This window comes from Myotis lucifugus, unplaced genomic scaffold (assembly GCF_000147115.1).
Source record: "Myotis lucifugus unplaced genomic scaffold, Myoluc2.0 scaffold_577, whole genome shotgun sequence".
Lineage (NCBI taxonomy): Eukaryota > Metazoa > Chordata > Mammalia > Chiroptera > Vespertilionidae > Myotis > Myotis lucifugus.
This window is the reverse complement of record NW_005871625.1, coordinates 71421-76728: the sequence shown is the minus strand read 5'-3', so window position 1 is coordinate 76728 and position 5308 is coordinate 71421.

Below are 5308 nucleotides of genomic sequence, written 5' to 3'. Positions count from 1 at the left end.
ATGTTAATAACATTTTGTGTTTATATCTGTTGTTATACACACGATGAAAAGAAAGCAAGAGAAATTTACATAATTGGCAGCTTTGATAAGATGTACATTGTGATTTTAAAACTGTGATAATTCAAAATTAAGCCATTATTTACTGTTATACTGTATTTGTGGAGCAACTAATAGAAGCTTAATTTTTTTCTGATCAGAGTAATGTGACAGTCTTTAATTAATACTTAATTTTTAAATGTATGGACACTGCACCTTTGGAAACCTTTAATTATATGCATTTACACGGGGAATCAAAATATGTCTAATGAATATGTACCCTTATTTGTGTAATAAATATGTTCTTGTACAGTTGTTATTTTAAAAAATATGTTTTTATTGATTTTAGAGAGAGAGAGAAAGGAAGGGAGAGGGAGAGAGAAACATCAATGTGAAAGAGAAACATTCATCAGCTGCCTCCTGCATGCTCCCTACCGGGATGGAGCTCAAAACTGGGCATGAGCCCTGATTGGGAATGGTGCATGGGATAACACTCAATCAACTGAGCCACACTGGCCAGGGCAGTTGTGAATTTTCGGTAAGTCAAATACTTTTATTTTTCCTGGAAAATAGGTACTTGATATTAAAGTAATTGTGTAGGCACACATACATTTGGAAACAAAATGTAGGTACTATATTGCTAAGAAATTATTTTAACACTACAGGCCCAGTGCACAGATGAACGTAGAGCTCGGGAAGTATGTCTCAGCGCTGCGGCTGATGCAATGGTGTGAGCACTCCACCATGACATGCTTCCTCGGCACACCAGGAAGTAGCAGCGCCCGCCTGAATGAACTCCTAGAGCCACGTGCACAGTACCCCAGCCTTTCAGCCATTGGTCGCCTGTAGCAACGTGTCTCCCTCTGATTGGTCCCCTCATGCTATATATACCCCTGTAGTTCCACAATAAAACGGATCTGCGTCACTGAACCTGGTCTCCGGAGTCGTGCATGCAGACGCCCTAGTGCGTTGGGGCTCCGTCGTCCTCACCCGCAAGGGACGCCCTGCTTCATCTAGCGCCCGAATGTGGGGCCCCCGGAACGGCTGGACGGGTGAGCGACCCTCTACAGTAAAATGGGAAACCTACCCCCTTTGGCGAGAGCGCCACAAGCGCGCGCTCCACGCCTTACTGCAGAGCAGGCGAGTTAAGGTCTCTGAAAAGGAACTCCAAACTCATTGGGAATATCTATTATAGCCCAATCCGTGGTTAATTGAGGCCCCCATTTGGGACCCCTCCACTTGGGAGAAGGTCTTGAAAAGGATTCGATCTGCTGAGGTCCACGAGGAAAAACCGTTACCCCCTTCTCTGACACCGGCCATCTTAGCTCTCCTGGCTGGCCTGTCCGGCGCTCCGCCCGAACCGCCGCTCCCAGTACCCACAGCCTTTTCAGCCACAGTGAAGGACGAGCCTCCCCCTAAGCTTCCCTTGCCACCTTACAACCCCCCGGTCACTACCACCACTCCCTCGGCACCTGAGGGTCCCCCAGAGGCCGACCCTTGGGAAGTATCTACCACCAACAGAGCTCAGAAGGAAGCGGAACAAAACGAAACTAAAACGGGGGGAAGCCGCTACCTCGGCCGAAACAGCGCAGGGCAGGAATCCAAGCGCAGGTCCCCCGCAGCAGACTGCTCCGGCCCCCCTTGTTGGGGACATGAACGATAATCCCTGGACAGGGCTATACCAATCCCAATGCCGCAGAGAGACATGGCACGGTTCTCTTTGGGCTTAGAAACTCAGGCTTTCCCCGTCAACATTACCGCCCCACAACCTCAGGCGTGGATACCGCCTAACCAAAAGGAGCTACTAGCCATTAGAAAGGCAGTACAGGAGGATGGGTTATCAGCCCCGTACACCCAACAGTACTTGAAAATTTTAGTATAAATCTTAACTGCCCTCATAAGTGGAAATGCCTCTCTCGCACCATACTAGCCCCAGGGGACATGATTCAGTGGAAGGCTTTGTTTTATGAACAGTGCAAGCAACAGGCGGAACGCAATCAAGCCGTGGTAGCAGGAAAAGCCCATAATCTGTACGATGAGGCAGATGCATTACAGGGAGAAGGAGTTTTCTCTTCCCCTGCTGTCCAGGCCCAGGGGCACGCTAGATATTTTGATCAAGTCCACCTCTGTGCTATGCGCGCTTTCACCCAAATAAATCCGGGGGTAAGCCTACGCGACTGTCTAAGCTCGTATAGGGTTCCAATGAAGGGTTTTCAGAATTTTTACATAGAATTTTTACATAGAATTTTTACATAGAATTTTTACATAGAGTCAGGGAGGCTGTGGACCGTAAGGTTACTCACGCCCAGGCAGCGGAAGCCCTTACCAGGGAGCTCATCTGGGAGGGGGCTAATACTGAGTGCCGCCAGGCAATCGCTCCGGTTAAAGCAGGCAGTATAGATGACTGGGTGCTTACCTGTGGAGATGTAGGCAGTAAGTCGGCCGCCACCCTTGTGGCAGCGCTGGCCGCTCATATCAATCTAGGAGGACAATCGGGAGGACAGAAAGGAGCATGCTATGAGTGTAAAGGGATCGGCCATTTTGCGAAGGATTGCCCTAACAGGAAGAGAAAACAGGGAGGGGAAGGGAAAAAAAACCCCTCCGTTAGCCCCTGCTGTAGAAAGGGACTACACTGGGGCAGGGACTGCAGATCCAATAAGGATAAAGATGGCAATCCACTGCCCCCTTTAAACGAGAAGAGGGGCAGCTCTCAGCCCCGCCAGTAAGAGAGCAGCCGACCCAAGGGGTATATTGGACGCTACCTCTTACACAGAGCAAGGCGTTCCTTACCTTAACGGTCGAGGGAGAGAGAATAGAAGGGCTAGCAGATACTGGGGCAGACGTGTCAGTTATTCAAGGGAAGAAGCGGAGTTCCAAATGGCCGACCACTTCCGGTCCGCTAGTTCAGGGAGTCAGCGGCTACAAGAGGGCTGCCCAAGCTGCCAGGGGACTCTCCTGGGCGGACTCAGACGGAATACCGGGACTTTCCGCCCACTCTTCATGACTGACATCCCCCACACTTTGTGGGGCCGAGACATCCTTGAGGCGGTCAATGCAATCATATACACTGCACCGCCCCCCCCAATCCTAGGGGCCACTGTTCACCCACCGGCGCCACAGCCGATAAAGTTATGGGACACCACCGACCCCATATGGGTAGAACAGTGGCCTTTACCGCAAGAGAAATTACTTGCCCTTAAGCAATTAGTACAGGAACAACTAGATGCTGGACATGTTGAACCCTCTCTCAGCCCTCACAATACACCAGTCTTTGTCATACAAAAGAAGGATAAAGTAAAATGGAGATTTCTACAGGACCTCAGAGCTGTAAATAGACACATGAAAAAACTAGGCCCTCTACAACCGGGACTGCCTCACCCCTCGGCTATCGCAAGGGGAGCACATATAAAAACCATAGATATTAAAGACTGCTTTTTCTCTATCCCGTTGCACCCGGAGGACAGGCCCTACTTTGCCTTCTCAGTGCCCTCTACCAACCATCAACTACCGGCAGATAGATACCAATGGAAGGTACTCCCCAGGGCATGAAGAACAGCCCTACCATGTGCCAGGCTTATGTTGGAGTGACAACCAAACCTGTAGCCAAACAATGCTTTATCACTCATTACATGGATGATACCCTTATTGCCCATAGGGACCCTATATGGCTAGAGGCATGCTACCAAACACTTATTAGCAACCTATGAGCTCTTAACCTCCATATAGCTCCCGAAAAGGTCCAGACCATTCCTCCATACTCCTTTTTAGGATATAAAATACATGAACAAATAGTACCCATAGCTCCTCAGCTTTCAATTCCTGATACCATATCCCTACATGCGCTACAGGAACTATGTGGCCAGATTAATTGGATTAGGAACAGCTTATCAATCTCCACCGGGGCCCTAGGCCCCCTCTTCCAATTGCTTGAAGGAGACACAGACCCCCTTAGTACCCGCTCTCTAACCCTTAAGGTCAAAGAGGTCTTAAAAGCTGTCAACCAGGCTCTAAGGGAGCTAGAGCTACACAGAATAGACGACCCAGCCAATCCAAACGATAGTACTGGCCACCATTGGGACTCCAACAGGAGTACTATTTCAGGAGTGTCCTCTTTATTGGGTACACTTGGCCTATAGCCAGCTTGCTAAAGTAACGCCCCCAACAGCGGCCTATGCCCTCATAGGACGGAAGCTCAGGCAGGCTTCGCTTACCTTATATGGAAAAGAACCTGACACTCTCATGCTTCCTTATACGCAGGAACAAATCTCTCATCTATTAACCACAGATCTAGAAACACAGTTACTTCTCCTAAACTACCCAGGGCAGGTAGATAATCACCTACCCAATCATAGGCTCCTCCAAACCCTCCAAAAGGTACCGTTAGAGACACTAGGTCTGGTTCGCCCCTCTAGTAAACCTATCCCTGGGGCACCCTGCACCTTCACTGACGCGGGGAAGCATTACTGTGCAGCAATAATAAAGTCCCCTAAAACTTCCACCAACCCCACTTATCTTAGATATACTTATCACGGCTCAGCACAAGTAGGAGAACTCAGAGCTATATATACGCCCTTCTCTACTGTCAAAATAGTCCAGTCAATTTATTCTCAGATAGTGCTTACGCGGTGATACGGCAAAAAATATAGGGTATTCCACCTTAAGAGTTAAAGATACCCCGCTAGATCAGAGCCTCCAACTCCTAAAGGACATCCTAGAGAACCGTAAACAGCCCTGGTATATCCAACACTTACGGTCTCATACTGGCCTACCAGGCCCACTTTCCCTAGGCAACGCAGAAGCGGACAAGCTAGTTCTTACCCTACAACCCATAGAAGAGGCCAGACTCCTACACACCAAATTTCATATGTGAGCCTCCTCTCTCCATAAGCTCTTCCCCCATCTGCCCCTAGCTCAGTGCAAGCACCTCATACGTGCTTGCCGATCCTGCGGCCCTCTACTACCCCTCGGGCCTTTACAACCCAGAGGGGCCAATCCCTGAGGACTACAGCCCAATGCCATATGGCAAGTGGATGTCACGCATGTCCCAGCATTTGGCAAATTGAAATATGTCCACACAGTCATAGATACTTGCTCAGGAGCCACGTTCGCCCAGGCCCAAACGGGGGAAAAAGCCAAACATAGCATTGCCACCTTCAAGGCTGCCTTTCTCATCCTTAGATTCCCGTGGGAGGTAAAAACTGACAATGGACCATGCTACACCAGCACTCTATTTCAAGACTTCTTAAAATCACACCACATCAAGCATATCATG